Raw genomic sequence first — 21,476 nt, 5'->3', positions numbered from 1 at the left:
TGTGCCACATCTTCTTTATCCATTCATCTGTAGATGGACACTTAGGTTGCTTCCATGTCCTGGCTATTGTAAATAGAGCTGCAATGAACATTTTGGTACATGACTCTTTTTGAATTATGGTTTTCTCAGGGTATATGCCCAGTAGTGGGATTGCTGTGTCATATGGTAGTTCTATTCTTAGTTTCTTAAGGAACCTCCATACTGTTCTCCATAGTGGCTGTATCAATTTACATTCCCACTAACAGTGCAAGAGTGTTCCCTTTTCTCCACACCCTCTCCAGCATTTATTGTTTCTAGATTTTTTGATAATAGCCATTCTGGCCAGCATGAAGTGATACCTCATTATAGTTTTAATTTGCATTTCTCTAATAATTAGTGATGTTGAGCATCTTTCCATGTGCCTCTTGGCCATCTGTATGTCTTCCTTGGTGAGATGTCTATTTAGGTCTTCCACCCATTTTTTAATTGGATTGTTTGTTTTTTTGATATTGAGCTCCATGAGCTGTTTGTATATTTTGGAGATTAATCCTTTGTCTGTTGTTTCATTTGCAAATATTTTCTCCCATTCTGAGGGTTGTCTTTTTGTCTTGTCTATGGTTTCCTTTGTTATGCCAAAGGTTTTAAGTTTTAGTCCCATTTGTTTATTTTTATTTCCATTACTCTAAGAGGTGGGTCAAAAAGGATCTTGCTATGGTTTATGTCAAAGAGTGTTTTTCCTGTGTTTTCCTCTAAGAGTTTTATAGTGTCTGGTCTTACATTTAGGTCTTTAATCCATTTTGAGTTTATTTTTGTGTATGGTGTTAGGGAGTGTTCTAATTTCATTCTTTTACACATAGCTGTCCAGTTTTCCCAGCACCATTTATTGAAGAGGCTGTCCTTTCTCCATTGTATGTTCTTGCCTCCCTTGTCATTCAACATAAAGTTTAGAATCAGACACAGGTTAGAATCAGTCCACAAAGTAACTTACTGGGATTTTTATTGGAATTCCATTGAATCTATATATCAAGTTGGGAAGAACTTAATTGTAACAATAATAGGTCTTCCTATCCATAAACATGGACTCTCCATTTATTTATGACTTCTTTTATCAGAGTTGTGCAGTTTCCATGATATAGATCTTATTTATATTTTGTTAGATGTATACCTAAATATCTCATTTAGATAATTAGTTAGGTGCTTATGTAAGTGGCATCTGTGTTCTTAATACAAATTTCAGTTGCTGGGCTTCCCTGGTGGCACAGTGGTTGAGAGTCCGCCTGCCGATGCAGGGGACACGGGTTCGTGCCCCGGTCTGGGAAGATCCCACATACTGCGGAGCAGCTGGGCCCGTGTGCCATGGCCACTGAGCCTGCGTGTCCAGAGCCTGTGCTCCACAACAGGAGAGGCCACAACAGTGAGAGGCCCGCGTACCGCAAAAAAAAAAAAAAAAAAAATTCCAGTTGCTTATTGCTGGTATATAGGAAAGCAATTGACTTTTATATATTTACTTTGTATCCTGAAACCTTGCTATAATTACTTATTATTTCTAAGGGATTATTATTATTACTAATTCTTTGAGATTTTCTACATAGATGATCATGTCATCTGTGGGCAAAGACAGTTTTATATCTTCCTTCCCAATCTGTATACCCAATCTTTTCTTGTCTTATTACATTAGCTGGAACTTCTAGTACAATGTTGAATTGGAGTGATGATAGGAAACATCCTTGGCTTTTTCCAGTTCCTTTGAGGGAAAGCATCTGTTTCTGACTACTAAGTATGACATTAGCTATAGATTTTTTGGTAGATGTTCTTTATCTACAAAAGGAAGATAAAGAGGAAGTTTATCCTCTAATTCTAGTTTGCTGAGAGTAATTTTTTTCATGAACTGTGTTGGGTTTTATCAAATGCTTTTTCTGAATCTATTGATGTGACCATATTATCTTTCTTCTTTAACCTGTTGATGTAACTGATTGCATTACTGGATTACATTTAGAATGTTGAATCAGCTGTGCATACCTTGGTCACATTTGGTCATAGTATGTAATTCTTTTTACAGATTTGAGTTGTTAATATTTTGTTGAGGATTTTGCATTTATGTTGTGAGAGATATCTGTAATTTTCTTGTAATGTCTTTTTTGTCTGGTTTTAGTATTAGATTAATCCTGGTATAATGAGTTAGGAAGTGTTCCCTCTGCTTTTATTTTCCTGCAGAAATTGTAAAGAATTGTTATCATTTGTTCCCTAAACGTTTTGTAGAATTCACCAGTGAACCCATGTGGACCTGGTGCTTTCTGTTTGGGAAGACTATTAATTATTGACTTAATTCCTATAATAAATGTAGATCTATTCAAATTATTTCTTCTTGTGTGAGTTTTGCTGTATGTCCATTAACCTTGTGTATTTGAAGCAATTAGTCCATTTTCTCCAAGTTATGAAATTTATGGGAACACAGTTGTTCATGCTGTTCCTTTATTATTCTTTTAATGTCCATGAGATCAGTAGCGATAGCCTGTCTTTTATCTCTGATAATAGTAATTTGTGTCTTCTTTTATTCTTGGTTAGCCTGGCTAGAGGTTTGTCAATTTTATTATCTTTTCAAAGAACCAGGTTTTGATTTCTTTGATTTTTTGTGTTTTCCTATTTCAGTTTCTTTAACTTCTACTCTCGTTTTTATTATTTCTTTTTTCTACATACTTTGAAATTCATTTGCTCTTTATCTAGTTTCATAACTAGATTATTGATTTTATATATTTATTCTTTTCTAATATATACATTTGGTGCTATAAATTTCCCTCTAAGCACTGCTTTTGTTGCACCCCACAAATTCTAAGTTGTATTTTCATTTTGTTCAAAATACTTTATTTCTTGAGACTTTTTTTGACTCATGTATTATTTAGAAGTGTGCTGTTTAGTCTCCAAATATTTTGACCTTTTTCAGCTAACTTTTTGTTATTGACTTGTTATTGTGGTCTGAGAGCATACTTTGTATGATTTCCATTTTTAAATTGTTAAGATGTGTTTTACAGCCCATACTTAATATCTACCTTAATGAATGTTCCATGTAAACTTGAGAAGAATTTGATTTCTGTTGTTGTGGGATGATGCAATCCATACCTATGAGCAGATTGATGATTGATGGTACTCTTCAGTTCAATTGTATCCATACTACCTATTGGATCTTCAATTACTAATAGATGGGTTTTTAAGTTTCCAGCTAGAATAATGAATTTGTCTTTCTCCTGTTCTTCTTTCTTTTTTTTTTTTTCTGCCTCATATATTTTGACCCTGTTTTTAGGTGCATGCACATTAATGATTATTATGTCTTCTTGAAGAATTTACCTCTTGATCATTATTTAACATTCTCTATATTCCTGGTAAATTTTCCTAGCTCTGTGGTCAACTTTGCCTGAAATTAAGATAGATACTTTAGTTTTCTTTTGATTAGTGTTAACATGGTATACCTTTCCCCATGATTTTACTCGTTTTTCTTTTTTATTATGATAAAATATACATAACATAAAACTTACAGTTCTAACAATTTTAAGTGTACAATTCAGTGACATTACATGCATTCACATTATGGTGCAACTGGTGCAACCATCACCATCATCCAATACAAAACGTTTTTCGTCTTCCCATACTGAAACTCTGTACCCATTAAATAATAACTCCCCATTTCCCCCTCACCCAAGCCCCTGAAAACAACCGTTCTATTTTTATCTCTATGAAATTTTCTACTCTGTGTGTTTCATATAAGTGGAACCATACAGTATTTGCCCTCTTCTGTCTGGCTTATTTAACATAGCATAATGTCTTTAAGGTTCATCCATGTTATAACATGTAGCAGAATTTCCTTTCTTTTAAGGCTGATTATACCAGGTTTTGTTCATCCATTGATGGACACTTGAGTTTCTTCTCTTTTATGACTATTGTGAATAATGTTGCTATGATACAGATGCACAAATATCTGTTTGAGTCCCTGCTTTCAATTCTTTCAGATATATACCCAGAAGTGGAATTGCTGGACCATATGGTTACGGTAATTCTATGTTTAATTTTCAGAGTAACAGTCATACTATTTTCCATAGCAGCTGAAGCATTTTATATTTCTACCAGCAATGCAGAAATGTTTCAATTTCTCCACAACCTTGCCAACACTCATTATGTTCTCTTTTTTAATAATAGCCCTCCTGCTGGGTATGAAGTAGTATATCATTGTGGTTTTTATTTGCTTTTCCCTAATGGCTACTGGTGTTGCACCTTTTTTTAAGGTGCTAATTGGCCACCTGTATGACTTTTTGGAGAAATGTGTATTCAAGTTATTTTGCCCATTTTTAAGTGGGTGTGCTTATTTTGTTGTTGAATTGTATGAGTTCTTTATGTATTCTGGAAATTAATACTTTGTGAGCTGTATGATTTGCAAATATTTTCTCCCATTCCATGGGTTGCTTTTGCCTTCTGTTGGTAAGAGACCATGATGCAAAAAGTTTTTAATTTTGACAAAAGTCCAGTTTATCTAGTTTTGTTACCTGTGCTGTTGGTGTCATATGCAAGGAATCATTGCCAAATTCAATGTCATGCAGCTTTTCCCCTATGCTTTTTTTCTAAAATTTATTATAGTTTTTTAGCTCCTACATTTAGTTCTTTGATCTGTGTTGAGTTAATCTTTGTATATGATGCAAGGGAAGGTTCCAACTTCATTCTTTTACATGTGGATATTCAGCTTCCCAATACTATTTGTTGAATAGACTGTCCTTTATTGCCACCCTTGTCAAAAATCATTTGATCATATACATGAGAGTTTATTTCTGGACTCCCTATTCTATCCCGTTGGTCTATATGTCTGTCTTTATGCCAGTAACAAACTGTTTTGGTTACTGTAGATTTGTCATAAGTTTTGAAATCAGGAAATGTGAGACTTCCTACTTTGTTTTTCTTTTCCAAAATTGTTTTGGCTACTTGGAGCTCCTTGAGACTCCATTTGAATTTTAAGATGGGTTTCTCTATTTCTGCAAAAAAATATGTCATTGGGATTTTGATAGGGATTGCATTAAATCTGTGGATCATTTTAGGTAGCATTGTCATCTTAGCAGTATTGAATATTCCAATCTATGAACATGAAATGCCTTTCCCTTTATTGGTGTCTTTAATTTCTTTCAACAATGTTATGTAGTTTTCAACGTACAGGTCTCTCACCCCCTTTGTTAAGTTTATTCCTAAGTATTTTATACTTTTTCTTGCTACTGTAAATAGAAATTTCTTAATTTCCTTCTGGATTTTTCATTGTTAGTGTATAGAAATGTAAGTGAATTTTATATGTTGATTTTTGTATCTACAAAATTGGTTTTTGGTGGGTTTTTTGCTGAATTGCTAATTCATTTATTAGCTTTGACAGTTTTTTGTGTGTGTTATGTGGAATCTTTTCATGTATATTTGGAATATAAGGTCATGTCATCTGCAAACAAAGATAATGTTATTCCTCCCTTTTCAGTTTGGATGCCTTTTATTTATTCTTCTTGCCTATTTGCTCTTGTGAGGACTTCCATGACTATGTTGAATAGAAATGGAGAAAGTGGGAATCCTTATTTTGTTCCTATTTTGGGGGGAAAGCTTTCAATCTTTGACCACTGAGTATGATGTTAACTATGGATTTTTCATATATGGCCTTTATCATAATGAGGAAGTTGCCTTCTATTCCTGGTTTATTGGGAGTGTGTTTTATTAAGAAAGGGTATTGACTTTTGTCAAATATTTTTTCTTCGTCAGATGAGATGATCGTGTTTGGTTTTTTTGTTGTTGTTGATTTGTTTTTCCCTTCATTCTAGTAATTGATTTTACTAAATCAATTTTCACATGTTGAAGCATTATTACATTATGGGGAAAAATCATTTGGTCATGATACTTACTTTTCAATATGCTGCTGAATTCAATTGGCTAGTGTTTTATTGAAGGTTTTTGCATCAACATTCATAAGGGATATTGGTCTGTAGTTTTCTTGTCTGGTGTTAGTGTCAAGGTGATACAGACTTCAAAGAATAAGTTGGGAATTATTCCCTCCCCTTCAATATTGTGGAAAGTTTGAAAATGATTGGTGTTAATTTTTCTTGAAATGTTTGGTAGTATTTACCAATTAAGCCATTTAGTCCTGGGCTTTTCTTTGTCCTTGAGGTTTTTGACTACTGATTCACTTTCTTTACTATTTATAAATTTATTCAGATTTTTTATTTATTCTTGATTCAATTTTGGTGGATTGTGTGTTTCTAGGAATTCATCTATTTCATTTAGGTTAAACAATATGTTGGTATACAAATGTTTATAGTATTCTTTTTATTTCTGTAACATCTTTTGTATTGTCGTTGCTTTTATTTCTAATGTTAGTAATATGTCAGTTCCCTCTGCCAGTTTTGGGTTTAATTTGGTTTTCTTTTCCTTAAGGTGCAAATGTAGGTTATTGATTTGAGATGTTTCCTTCCTTTTTAATGTATGCATTTACAAGTGTAAATTCTCTTCTTACCACTGCTTTTACTGTATCCCATAGGTTTTGGTATTTTGTGTTTTCATTTTCAATAATCTCAGTGTATTTTCTAATTTCGCTTTTAATTTCCCCTTTGACCCATTGGTCTTTAAGAATGTGTTGTTTAATTTCCTCATATCTGTGAATCCAGTTTTCCTTCTGATTCTAACCATTGTGATAGAAAAATATTTTTTATAATTGCAACCTTTTAAAATTTATTGAGACGTGTTGTGGCCTAACATATGGTCTATCTTGGAGAATGTTCCATGTGCACTTTTTTTTTTTTTTTTGCAGTACGCGGGCCTCTCACTGTTGTGGCCTCTCCCATTGTGGAGCACAGGCTCCGGACGCTCAGGCTCAGCAGCCATGGCTCACAGGCCTAGCCGCTCTGCGGCATGTGGGATCTTCCCAGACCAGGGCATGAACCCGTGTCCCCTGTATCGGCAGGCAGACTCTCAACCACTGCGGCACCAGGGAAGCCCTCCATGTGCACTTTTGAAAAATATGTATTCTGCTGTTCTTTGGTGTTCTGTATATTTGTTAGGTCTAATTCGTTTATGGTTTTGTTCAAGTCCTCTATTTCATTATTGATCTTCTGTTTGATTGTTTTAACATATTTAAAGTGGTATATTGAAGTCATATATATGTATTATTATTATAGGAATTTCTATTTCTCCCTTCAAATCTGTAATGTTTGCTTCATATATTTGGGGGCTCTGATGTTTGGTGAATATATGTTAAAATTGTTATATCTTCTTGGTGAATTGATCCTTTTATCAATCTATATTGTCTTTGTCTCTGTAACAGTTTTTGATTTAAGGTCTAATTTGTTTGATTTAGTATAGCCACCTTAGCCCTCTATTGGTTAGTATTTTCATGGAATATATTTTTCAATCCTTTCACCTTCAACCTAATTGTGTCTTTATATCTAAAGTGAGTCTCTTGTAGACATCATACAATTGGATCACCAAGGTTTTTTTAAAAAAAAACAATTCTGCCATTCGATGCCTTTTTATTGGAAAGTTTAAGCCATTTATATTTAAAGTAGTCACTGATAAGAAAGGATTTACTCTGCCATTTTGCTATTTATTTTTTGTGTGTCATATAACCTTTTTTATTCCTCATTTCCTCAATTCCTGTCTTTTTATTGAAGTTACTTTTTATTGAAGTATAGTTGATTCACAATATTGTGTTAGTTTCAGGTGCACATCAAAGTGGTTCAGTTACATATATATTTCTCAGATTATTTTCCATTATAGGCTATTACAAGATATGAATATAGTTCCCTGTGCTATACAGTAAATTCTTGTTGCTTATCTCTTTTAAGTATAGTAGTTTTTATCTGTTAATCCCATACTCCTAATTTATCCCTCCCCACTTCCTTTCCACTTTGGTAACCATAAGTTTGTTTTTTTTGTCTTTTTTTCAATATGTAATATCCTTTATTAAATTGTATAAATTGTCCTACAGCTTGGTGTAAGAATAATGGCTGATATTAATTATAAAACTCCTCCTTACACACAAAAGAACATTACATTTGAATTATCTTTTTCTACCCAGAGCAGTCTTGTCTTGATACAAATCATTCATGTTCATCCTGCAACTTGAAACAAGTTGATAGCATGCCACACTTTTTTATCTTGTCAATTTAGAAAAAAAGTCATATTCAATATTTACAGATTTAACCTAGTTCACAGAATATACAAATGTTATATGTGATAAAATCCCACAAATTAGATCCATTTTTATAGATTTTTTCCTGATTTACCTTAAATTTAAAATATCTCTACTGCATACATTTTAACAGTTATTTTTAAATAACAATTTTATTTTTGCATGTGTATTGTTTCTGGGTGACAAGATGTTAAGTTGTCCTGCTATTGTGATATGACAAGCTACTTAAATTCTCTTCCCTACATTCCATGTACACACTCTAAATAGAGAAAAATATGATGGTGCTGGAAAGAATAATGACACCATTAGAATAGTGGGTTGCATTTATTCTGTACTGATTATGGATACTTTCCTTACTAGCCATATACATTAAAAGAAAACTGTGAACCAGTAAATAAACTAGACAAACAGAAATACTGCATGATATCACTTATATGTGGGATCTTACCCCAAAAAAGTCTAACTCATAGAAACACAGAATAGAATGGGGGTTGCCAGGGTTGGAATGTGGAGGAAATAGGAAGGTCTGCTGGACCCAAAATGAAGTTCATGAGTGATTTGTGAACCACACTTGTGGTTCTGTTGACCATTCACACTGCTTCCCCAGAGTCCAAACAGCACACAGTGATTTACTGCTGATTACAATTTATTCTTTCTTTCTGCCCACCCCTCTGCATCTCTTGCCATGTGACCAGCCCACCCAACACTGTCTCAGGTTCGTGGCTGCTTCACAGAGGCCCACAGTTCCACTGGTTCCAGTCATAGGGCATGGGGATATGATGCAGATTGTGACTAATTTTCTGTCCGATTTTGTTGGCTCTGTATGGTTATATAGGGGAAAGCCAAGTTTGTCCAGAGCATGGATGTGGACAAACAACAGATGGGAGACAAGACCATGGACCCGGTACTCAGGAATGGTGGCCCCCATCCACACCTCTCCTGTATGATCCATCAGGGACCAGGACACAGGGGTCCCCTTAGGCCCCAGCAGGCAGAATTTGGGGAAGGTCTGGGTACAGAGCTTGGTGAATCTCTGGCTACTCTCATTGCTGCCACAGAAATGCCATAATTTATTCACCAAGGCAGCATAGGTAGGATCCAGGGATGAGAGTTTAAACATCTTGGTCAATGGCTTTGGGTCTGCCATAGCCAATAGGTAAGTTCTTTGTCTCTGGAAGGGAAGGAAGCAGTTTCCTCACTGTCTCAGGCATCACATAGAGAATGCATTGTGTTTGCTTGACCTTAACAAATTTAGTGGTTACAAGATTCTGTATCACCTCATCCAGACTTTACTGCAAACTTTGGATCTGAAAAGTATTTCCAATTGATGACCTCTGATGTGCTAAGGGATTCTTGACAGTTGTTGAGATCCTTAGAATAGATTTGGTAGGTGTTGGTGTAATGATCAAAGTCATCTGCAATTTCCTACTCCTGAGGGTGGATAACCATAGTATTAAAATCAGGCCACTTGTCCACCCAGGCCTTTAGCTTGAAGGGGTTTCCCTGGTCCACATGGACAGTCCCATAAACCTTTAAGGACACAGGGAGGTTCTTCCTCAAGGATTTCTCTAACATCTGCAGCAGCTGTGGATCTTGTAAGTGGAATATCTTGGCAGGTACCTTAATTTTGGTACCAAATTTTGGTTTCCCAGCTCTCTGGTCACTGTGTTCAGGGTCTTCTCCTCTCCAGCTCAACACTTCAGGAGCACTGGTTCTTTGGGATGAGCAGGTAGAATCCTACTATATGAAATCTTTCATCTCCCAAATGTCAATTCCTTGCTCCAACTACCAAGCACTAAGGCAGCCAATGCCACTTTGGGAAATTTTGAAGGACAGATCCTCAGGACAAGTGATCCTGGCAGCTTCTATGGCCTTACCCAAAAATCCCCCAACCAGTTGTGGGTGTGCGGCAGCTGGCCACAAGCAGCAAGGCCCCTGTCTGGCTCACCAAAATTTGTTACCAAGTCCAAGCTTGTACTGCTTACAGCCCGATAGGCCAATAAATCGAAAGACGAGTTGTTGGGATGAGGAATAGCAGCTATTCAGAAAGCCAGCAGACCAAAACGATGGCGGGCTTGTGTCCCAAAGAACCATCTTCTGTAAGTTTGTTTTCTATGTCTGTGAGTCTGTTTCTGTTTTGTATATAGATTCATTTATATTATTTTTTAGAGTACACATATAAGTGATATAATATTTATCTTTGTCTGACTTACTTCAGTTATTATGATATGCTCTAGGTCCATCCATATTGTTGCAAATGGCAATATTTCATTCTTTCTTATGGCTGAGCAATATTGCATTGTATATATACACTACTTTTTCTTAAACCAATCATTTGTTGATGGCACTTGTGTTGATCCCATGTCTTGGTTATTGTAAATAGTGTTGCTATGAACATTTGGGTGCGTGTATATTTTTGGACTAGAGTTTTCATCTTTTCAGGATATATGCCCAGGAGTGGGATTTCTGGATTATATGGTAGTTCTACTTTTAATTTTTAAAGGAACCTCTATACTGTTTCTCATAGTGGTTGCACCAATTTACATTCCCATCAACAGTGTAGGAGGGTTCTTTTTCTCCACACCCTCTCCAGCATTTATTATTTGTAGACTATTTGATGATAGGCATTCTGACCAGTGTGAAATGATACCTCATTTTGGTTTTTATTTGCATTTCTCTAATAAATAGCAATATTGAGCATATTTTCATGTACCTCTTGGCCATCTGTATGTCTTCTTTGGAGAAATGTCTATTTAGGTCTTCTGCCCACTTTTTGATTGGGTTGTTTGTTTTTCTGATATTGAGCTCCATGAGCTATTTGGATATTTTGGATATTAACCCCTTGTTGGTTGCATCATTTGCCAATATTTTTCTCCCATTCCATAGGTTGTCTTTTTGTTTTATTCATAGTTTTCTTAACTATGCAAAAGCTTTCTAGTTTGGTTAGGTCCCATTTGTTTATTTTTGTTTTTATTTCTTTTGCCTTAGGAGACTGATCTAAGAAAATATTGCTGCAATTTATGTCAGACACAAGAGGGAAGGGATATGGGGATATATGTGTATGTATAGCAGATTCACTTTGTTATACAGCAGCAACTAACACAACAATGTAAAGCAATTATACTCCAATGAAGATGTTTTAAAAAAATTTATGCCTGAGAATGTTTTGCCTATGTTTTCTTCTAGGAGATTTATGGTGTCACGTTTCATATTTAGGTCTTTAAATCATTTTGAGTTTATTTTTGTACATAGTGTGAGGAAGTGTTCTAATTTCATTGATTTACATGTACCAGTCCACCCTTCCCAACAGCACTTGCTGAAGTAGCTGTCTTTTCTTTGTTGTGTATTCTTGCCTCCTTTGTCATAGATTCTTTGAACATGGGTGTGTGGGTTTATTTCTGGTTTACTTCTCTATTCTATTCCATTGATCTGAATGTCTGTTTTTGTGCCAATACCATGCTGTTTTGACTACTGTAGCTTTGTAGTATTGTCTGAAGTCTTGGGAGGGTTATGCCTTCAGTTTTGTTCTTATTCCTCACAATGGCTTTGGAAATTCTGGGTATTTTGTAGTTCCATATAAATTTTAGGATTATTTATTCTAGTTCTGTGAAAAAATGTCATGGGTATTTTGATAGGGATCACATTAAATCTGTAGATTGCTTTGGGCAGTATGGCCATTTTAACAATATTAATTCTTCCAATCCAAGAGCATGGGATATCTTTCCATTTCTTTGAATCATTTTCAATTTCTTTTATCAATGTTTTATAGTTTTTAGCATACGGGTATTTCACCTCCTTGGTTAAGTTTATTCTGAGGTATTTTTTGTTTTGTTTTGTTTTGTTTTGCAGTACATGGGCCCCTCACTGTTGTGGCTTCTCCCGTTGCAGAGCACAGGCTCCGGACGCGCAGGCCCAGCAGCCATGGCTCATGGGCCCAGCCGCTCCGCGGCATGTGGGATCTTCCCGGACCAGGGCACGAACCCGTGTCCCCTGCATTGGCAGGTGGACTCTCAACCACTGTGCCACCAGGGAAGCCCCTGAGGTATTTTTTTGACATGATATTAAATGGAATTTTTTTTTTAATTTTCTCTTTCTGATATTTCATTGTTAGAGTAAAGTAATGCAAGAGATTTCTGTATATTAATCTGTATCCTGTTATCTGGCTGAATTCATCTACTAGTCCTGATTGTTTTTGTGTGGAGTCTTTAGGGTTCTCTATTTAGAGCGTCCTGTCATCTGCAAATAGTGACAGTTTTACCTCTTCCTTTACAATTTGGATACATTATCTGTCTTTTTTTTCTCTGATTGCTGTGGCTAGGACTTCCAGTACTATGTTGAATAGAAGTGTTCAGAGTGGGCATCCTTGTCTTTTTCCTGAATTTAGTGAAATGACTTTCACCTTTTCACTGTTGAGTATTATTTTGGCTGTGGGTTTGTCATAAATGGCTTTTTCATGTTGAGATATGTTCCCACTTTATTCATTTTCGTGAGAGTTTTTATCATGGGTGGATGTTGTTTGCTTTATCTGCATCTATTGAGATAATTATATGGGTTTTGCCTTTTCTTTTGTTAATACAGTGTATCACATTGATTGATTTGCATATGTTGAACCATCCTTGTGGCCCTGGAATGAATCCAACTTGCTCATAGTGTATGATCTTTTTTATGTATTGTTGCATTCAGTTTGCTAATGTTTTTGAGAATTTTTGCATCTATATTCATCAAAGATATTGGCCTGTAGTTTTCTTTTTTGGTAGTGTCTTTGTCTGGCTTTGGTATCAGGGTGCTTGTGGCTTCGTAGAATGACTTTGGTAGTGTTCCCTCTGCTCAATCTTTTGGAAGAGTTTGAGAAGGACTGGTATAAGTTCTTCTTTGTATGCTTGGCAGAATTCCCCAGTGAAGCCATTTGATCCTGAACTTTTGTTTGTAGGGAGTTTTTTTTTTTTAAGTGATTCTATTTCACTTCTAGTTATCACTCTATTCAAATTATCTGTTTCTTATTGACTCAGTTTTGGCAGGCTATATGTTTTTAGAAACTTGTCCATTTCTTCTAAGTTGTCCAATTTGTTGGCATATAATTGTTAGTTCTCCTCCGTCATTTCTTATTTTGTTTATTTGGGTCCTCTCTCTTTTCTTCTTGGTGAGCCTGGCCAGAGGTTTGTTGACTTTGTTTATCCTTTCAAAGAACCAGCTCTTGATTTTATTGATTTTTATATTTTTTTAATCTCTATTTTATTTATTTTCTCTCTGATATTTATTATTTCCTTCCTTCTGCTGACTTCAGACTTTGTTTGTTCTTCTTTTTCTAATTCTTTTAGGTGGTGGGTTAAGTTATTTATTTGAGTTTTTCTTGTTTATTAAGGAAGGCCTGTATCACTAGGAACGTCCTCTAAGGACTGGTTTTGCTGCATCCCATAGATTTTGTAAGGTTGTGTTCTCATTGTCATTTGTTTAGAGGTGTTTTCTGATTTCCTCTTTGATTTCATCACTGACCCATTGATTTTTTAGTAGCTGTTGTTTAGTTCCCATGTGATCATTTTTTTCCCATTTTTCTTTCTAGTTTCATATCATTGTGGTCAGAAAAGATGCTTGAAATAATTTCTATACTCTTAAATTTGTTGAGGCTTGTTTTGTGGTCTATCCTAGAGAATGTTCCATGTGCATTTGAAGAGAATGTCTATTCTGGATTTTTTTGGATGTAGTGTCGTGAAGATGTCAAGTGCAACTGGTCTATTTTGTCACTTAGGATCTCTGTTGCACTATTTTTTTTTTTATCAATAGCTCTATTTTATAGGTAGGAAAACCAGAACATTTCATGAAAAATGAAATTCAATGTACAATGCATAATATAGTCAAAGATCTAAAATGAACTGGCGTCTAAACCATTTCCCATCTTTAATCAATAAACATTATTCTCTTAAGAGGAGGTGAACAAATTATCCATATTAAAAACACTGAAAACAAACACCATTAGTAAGTACCATTAAATGATGAATAGTTCTATATCCCTCGAAGCTCTCTGGATTCTGTTAACTAGCCCTCCAAGCTAAACATAATTATGGCTTTTTTATGGCTTCATATTTCTTTACAACAGTCACTAAACTAATTTCCAATCTGGTAAACCTAATAACTCACGCCATTTAGTTTTAAACAGAATTATCTCTTAATCATCACGCTAAAGTCATAAGAAAATAATGACACAGTCACTTGAAGGTCACCTCAGTCTACTGTTCACCATGTATCTAATCATACATCCTTAAATTAATTCCAGCAGAAAGTCTAAGGAATTCATGGATCAATCTCCCAGCACATCAGGCAGAGTGCTAATACAGTTAAAAGACAATACAGTAGAACATCTTATTTAAACTTCTGATAACAAAACAATACAGAAGCGGAAACCCTCGTGAAAATTTTTTTCTCGTTTTGGTAACAAGATCATTAATACTTTATACTTATGTGATACTGTAAGGTTTAAAGAATAAAATAAGAGAGCTCCGTAATACACTTGAAATATGAAAGACTGTACTAGAACTTACAGGCACAAAGTTGCTTAAGTTCCAGGCACGTCTAGTCAACCCATTTTTCATCAGGACAACTTCAAGGAGGCCAGCTTACAAAGAAGCCATTCTCTACAGACGGCTCTTACTCACTACATAGTTCTTAGGGTAAACATGTTTATACTTTGACTGAACTGTCACGTGGATGTTATAATCATGGTGATTGTACATCACTGCTCGGTGAAATTTCTTGCCTTCTTTCATGATTTCTTCATTCTTTTCTTCAGTGGACATAAGGTTTTCTAAATAGTTTGAATCTTCTAAGTACATCTCATCTCCTGGTAAAAGCTGGATTGTTCCATCAGCAGTTAACAATGTGATTGGCAGCCATCTTTCCACCCCTTCTAATTCACGATCCAAACAAAATTCGTGCAAGTCAGAGAGAGAGGCAAAGCGTTCTAGTCTTCTTATTTCGTAGAACTGTGGAGGTGTAAGCCAAATTTCCTTTGATATGAAGCTTTCAGTTGCCTCTGACGGAGATGACCACTAGCAGTCCACCACCTCCACCAAGTCGGGGAAGAGCGGCGGCGGCTCGCACAGGCAGCACAGAAAGAAGGTGATCTCGAAGTGGCGGCCACGGCGCTGCATGAAAGGCGTGAGCCAGGCGCTCCAGTCGTGCAGCGCCCAGATGTCGGGAGTGCAGTCTAGGTGAGCGCACAGGCGCAGGAAGTGCTGCGGATCTCGGCGGACGCGGGCGCGCCAGTCGGCCAGGGCCGGCGGCGGCGCGAGGGCGCGGCCGGGCTCCTGGGCCGCCTCTGTTGGACTATTGACTTTCTGTCTGGAAGATCTGTCCATTGATGTCAGGGAAGTGTTAAAGACTCCTACTATTTTTGTACTCCTGTTAATTTCTCCCTCTATGTCTATTAGTGTTTATTTTATGTACTTAGGTTCTTCTGTATTGGGTGCATATGTGTTAATGAGGGTCATATTCTCTTCCTGTATTGATCCATTTATCATTATATAGTATCCTTCTTTATCTTTTTTTATGGACTTTTTAAAAAAGTTTGCCTGATATGAGTATTGCTACCCCTGCTTTCTTGTCATTTCCATTTGCATGAAACATCTTTTTCCATCCCCTCACTTTCAATTTATGAAAACTTTTGCCCAGAAATGAGTCTCTTGGAGGCAGCATATTGTAGGTTCTTGTTTTTTTCTCCAATCTGCCACTCTATGTCTTTTGATTGGAGCATTTAGTCCATTGATATTTAAGGTAATTATTAATAAGTATGTATTTATTGCATTTTTAAGCCTTGTTTTCTGGTTGATTTTGTAGTTCTTTGTTCACTTCTTCTTCTTTTTTGTTTTTCCTTATGTGGTTTGATGGTTTTTCCATTGTAGTGTGCTTGGGTTCCTTTCTTTTTTTGTGTGAATCTATTATATGTTTTTTATTTGTGCTTATGATGGAGTTCAAGTATGTTGAGCCATCCCTATATCTGTTTGCTTTAAACTGATAATCATTCAAGTTCAAACATATTCTGAAAGATCTACATTTTTATACTCCCCTCCCCACATTTTGATGCCCTGTTTTACATCTTCATGTTTACCCTTTTACTGTTCATTGTACTTATAATCGTTTTTATAATTTTTTTGATTTTTTTAAACCTATGTACTGGCTTATTTGAGTGATCTTCCATGCTTTTATATAGTTGCGTTTCCTACTGTGATTTTCTCTTTCCTACAGATTCTTTCTTCTTTTTTATTTAGAGAAGACCTTTCAACATTTCTTTTAGGTTAAGTTTAGTATTTCCGTATTCTTTCAGTTTTTACTTGTTTGAGAAATTCTGGATAGAATATCCTAGGTTGCAGGTTTTTCCCTTTCAAGACTTAGAATATATCATGCCACTCCCTTCTGGCCTGCAAAGTTTCTGTAGAGAAACCAGCTGATAGCCTCATGGGAGTTCGATTGTAACTGACTGTTTTTCTCTTGCTACCTTTAGAATCTTATCTTTAACTTTGGACATTGTAACTGTGATATATCTTGGTGTGGGTCTGTTTGTGTTCATCTTGTTTGGAGCCCTCTGTGTTTCCTGTATCTGGATATCTGTTTTCTTCTTTAGGTTTGGGAAATTTTCAGCCATAGATTCTTCAAATACATTTTCAATCCCCTTCTCTCTGTCTCTGTCTCTGTCTCTCTCTCTCTCTCTCTCTCTCTCTTTTCTTCAACCTCTATGAGTAGGTTGGTGCACTTTATATTATTCCATAGATCTTGCATGTTGCTTTCATTTCTTTTCTTTTGTCTTTCTGTCCACTGCTCTGATTGGTTGGTTTCCATTATTCTATCTGTCATTCACTTATTCATCTTCTGCATTATTTACTCTGCTCTTCATTGTTTCTAGGTTGGTTTTATCTCAGCAATTGAGTTGTCTAATTTTGATTGGTTTCTCTTTACAATTTCTAGTTCCTTGTTACAGTGATCTGCATTTCTATCAATAATCTTTCTTAATTCTTTTAACATTTTGATTACCTCCTTTCTGAATCTAGTAGACTGGTGAGGTCTTTTCATTATTTTTTTTTCAGGGTTTTTCTCTTATTATTTTAATTGGGAGTAGTTCCTCTGCTTTTTTAATTTTACTTAACTTTCTCTGTCACTATGAAATTAGTGTACCTTATGTAGACTGTGCAAGTCCAATATTTTTCATGCAAAGGTTGTTTTTGTTTGTTATAGATGCTAGTCACAACTTTCCTCAGAGTGTGCTGGCCATTATCCCTTTGATTGAGGGTGTGATTGGTATTGTGACTGTAGACTGCACTGGATGTTGGGTGGGGCCTCCTCTTTGCTTCATGACTGTCACAACCCTGTTGGGGATAGGGGCTGTTCCCCAGTTGTTGGAGTAGAAGCCCTGAGGGTCAGGTTCAATAAGCCCCCATTGCCTTTAAGCACATGCTTTGTCCTTAACAAGGTTAGCACTGAAGCAAGTGAGGCCCGCAAGTGTGGTCACAGCAAACCTATGCGCTGCGGGTACAGGCATCCATGGTTCTGCCCAGAAGCAGCCCAAGGTCATGTCCGTTTCTTCATTGTGTTCATCCCATACCTAGTGGTAGGCTGGTGTTGGCAGCCAGGGCATTGTGGCTGCAGAAGTTGACGTGGTTGTGCTGCTGCTTGGAACCTGTCTGCCTCTGTGAGAGGGCTCTCATAGGACCTGTCTGCCTCAGATCTGACTCCAAGCTGCAGTGTGGGGTGAACAGAACTGGAGCCCTCTGCCAGTAAAGGAAACACTCTGTACTCCTCCCCAGGGGCTATCTGCCAGAGATGTGAGATTCTGTGAAGCCACCTGCCACCTGGTATTGGTGCCAACAAATTTCGCTGCTGCTAGTCCTGCCCCTGGACCTTCCCCCAACATGATAATGGGCTCCAGTGTCATCCCTACCCAGACATGCATGCCCTCACAAAGTCTGCAACTACTGAAGCCAGGACCCCACCATGCACACTGATAATGGGCTCCAGTTGTGGACCTGGGCCAAGATGAGCCCATGCTGACAATGGGCTCTGAGGTTCCTCCCAGACCACACCCCAGGCCCTAGGGCTGTCTCTGCACATCTAGACTGAGTCCACTCCCAGGGCCCATCTGCCTGAGTTTCAGCACCTAACCACTGTGCATATTAGCAGCCCTGCCTGGCTCATGTTTCAGGCTGGGAAATGCAGCGGGGTGGCAGCCATCAGCACTGGTCTCTCTCTGCCCTGATTGCTAGTAAACCAGCATACAGGCATTCCTTGCGAGAAGAGTCCAGGCTCCTCCAGCCCTCTGTCTGTGCCAGTACACCTCCCAGCCTGCAAGGGTCTTCGCAGGGCAAGAGCCTGCCCATGCAGACCCTCCCTCCTTCACAGGTTCTTCCCAGGGACACAGGTCCCATCCTGATGCCATTTTTTTTTTGTCCTACCCAGTCATGTGAGGATCTTTCTTGCAGCTTTGGTTATATAAGAGATCCTCTGCAGTCTCCAGTTGGTTTTCTGTGAGAAGTGTTCCACAAGTAGATGTATTTTTGATGTGAGGAGAGGTGTGTTCCACATCCTCCTCTCCACCATCTTGATCCAATCTTTTTTGCTTTTTCATAGTGACACATTTTTATTCCCTTATTTCTGATTATGGCTATTCTATGGACATTTTCTGTATGGTAAAATGGAGATTACATATAGTATCCTAGTTATTACAAACTAATTTGAATTGATTCCAGTAGTGCTTCATCTACCCTCTTTATGTTTTGATGTCAAAAATTACATACTTATAGGGACTTCCCTGGTGGTGCAGTGGTTAAGAATCCACCTGCCAATGCAGGGGACACAGGTTCGATCCCTGGCCTAGGATGATCCCACATGCTGTGGAGCAACTAAGCCCGTGTGCCACAACTGCTGAGCCTGCACTCGAGAGCCCACGAGCCACAACTACTGAGCCCATGTGCTGCAACTACTGAAGTCCACGTGCCTAGAGCCTGTGCTCTGCAACAAGAGAAGACACCACAATGAGAAGGCCATGCACCACAACAAAGAGTAGCCCTCACTCACTGCAACTAGAGGAAGCCTGTGCACAGCAACAAAGACCTGATGCAGCCAAAAATAAATAATAAATAAATACATAAATTTATTTTTAAAATTACATACTTATAGATTGTGTGCCCAATAACAGAGATTTATAATTATTTTTTATGCTTTTTCTCTTAAATCCTATGTAAAATTAATATTCAAGTTACAAAGCAGGAGTGCAACAACACTGGCTATTACTTTTGCCCATGTTACATTTGCTGTGTATTTGCGTAAGTATGACTTGGAGTTAGTATCTAGTGTCCTCTCATTTTAACCTGAAGCCCTCCCTTTATCATTTCTTAGGGTAGGTCTAGCAATACTGAAGCCCCTCAACTTTTGTTTATATAGAAATGTCTTAATTTCTCCCTTATTTTTCAAGGACAGTTTTGCCATATATAGAATTATTGGGTTTTAGTATTTTTCTTTCAGCACCTTAAATATATCATTTCATTGCCTCTGGTCCAAGGTCTCTGAGTACAAGTGGCTGATGATCTTACAGGGAATCTCTGTATGTGATAAAGCACTTCTCCCTTACTGCTTTCAATATTCTCTCTTTGGCTTTGAACAGTTTAATTACAATGTATGTTGGTGTGGGTCTCTCTGAGTTTATTTTACTTGGAGTTCACTGAGCTTTTAAGATTTATAGACTCAAGTTTTAGCCATTATTTCTTCAAATAATTTTTTCTGCTCCTTTCTCAGTGTACTCTTTTTCTGGGACTCTGAAAATGTGTATGTGGGCCACTTGATGGTGTCTCACAAATTCCTTAGGTTTTGTTCACTTTTCTTCATTCTTTTTCCTCTGTGTTCTTAAGACTCAATAATTTCAAATAACCTGCCTTCGTGTTCACTGATTCTTTCTTCTGCCTATTCAACTCTACTGTTGAACTTTTCTAGTGAATTTTCATTTCAATTGTACTCTTCAGCTCTAGAATTTTGTTTGGTTCCTTTTTGCAATTTCTCTCTCTTTATTGACATTCTCATTTTGTTCATATACTGTTTTCTTTGTTTCTTTTAGTTCTTTGTCTATGTTTTCCCTTATCTCTTATAGATATTTAAGACCGTCATTTTAAAGTCTTTGTCTAGTAAGACTGATGTCTGGGCTTTCTCAGGGGTGATTTCTTTCAATCTGTTTTATTCCTCTGAATGAGCTGCATTTTCCAGTTTCTATGTATATCTTCTAATTTTTGCCAAAATTGAGTGTTTGGTTATTATTATGTAGTAACTCTGGAAATCAGATTTCTGCCTTTCCCCATGGTTTGCTGTTATTGCAGTTGTTGTTTTTATTGAAGGTCATAGTAGTCCATTTGTTTTGAGACTCTTCCAAACTACTTTTAAATGTTATGTGTGCTTGTGTGTGCTCACTGAAGTCTCTGTTCTTTTAGCTCATGTACATTTACTGTTTTGAAACATATTTCCTTGAATGCCAAGAGTTGAGATAGACAAACAAACAAAACCATCAAAAACAAAAAGAAAGAACAACCACCCCTGTAGTCTTTACAGACTGGCTCTTCGCTGGTGCAGTTCTTCACCAATTAGCTAGACTTGTTCTGAGCCTACAGATTAGATCCAGGTAAATGTTTAAGGTCTTCTCAGGTCTTTTCTGGGCATGCATCTTGCCTGGGCATGCATGGCTTTCTCAGTTTCCCCTCTATCTACAGTTGCTTTTGCATTTCCTCATTTCCCAAAGCACCTCACCCCAGCTTCTCCTCCCGGCCTTAGATAGTCTACTGTATGTCTCCACCCAAATCTCTTGCCCTAGGCATCTTTGAATTTTTAGTCCACTTGTCGTATTTAATAACAGTGCCTGCCACTTTTCCCACCTGCATTCTGAGTTATGCAAGACAGGGATGAACAAGTAAATCTTTCAGGTATCCTCCAGGCAGGTTATAACAGACAATAATTTGCAAATGAGATCTGTTCTGCTCCCTCCAGTTCAAGTGGAGGAATTGGGAACTGGGCTGCAGCTGCTCAAGACCAAGAGTACCACTAAAGTAGATTGGGAGAGGGGTAAGGGTAAGTAAAAACACCACAAAACTTTCCTACAATTTTGAAGATGGGTTTTTCTTGATTGGGAATTTGCTTGATTGCTGAAAACTCTTGATTGCTTTTCAAAGCATATACAAAGTTGGTTCAGACAGCTTCTGGTTGCTTTTTTTTAATATATAACTTTTTCAGGGAGCAAGAGCTCAGAGCTTTCTAGTCTGGTATCACTCATCCGGAACGTGACTTG

The 21,476-nt window shown here is 37.1% G+C and overlaps 1 protein-coding gene and 2 pseudogenes across 1 annotated transcript in view; 1 reads left to right on the top strand and 2 right to left on the bottom strand.

Annotated features, from left to right (window-relative positions):
- The window catches only part of LOC101323231 (uncharacterized), a 250,157-nt gene that overhangs the window by 38,269 nt on the left and 190,412 nt on the right, over positions 1 to 21,476 (top strand).
- On the bottom strand, positions 8,899 to 14,310 carry LOC117307514 (glycine N-phenylacetyltransferase pseudogene; annotated as a pseudogene).
- LOC101325396 (acyl-coenzyme A diphosphatase NUDT19-like) lies at positions 14,310 to 15,522 on the bottom strand (annotated as a pseudogene).

Source organism: Tursiops truncatus, chromosome 7, assembly GCF_011762595.2.
Source record: "Tursiops truncatus isolate mTurTru1 chromosome 7, mTurTru1.mat.Y, whole genome shotgun sequence".
Classification (NCBI taxonomy): domain Eukaryota; kingdom Metazoa; phylum Chordata; class Mammalia; order Artiodactyla; family Delphinidae; genus Tursiops; species Tursiops truncatus.
This window is presented reverse-complemented; position numbering and strand designations above follow the sequence as displayed.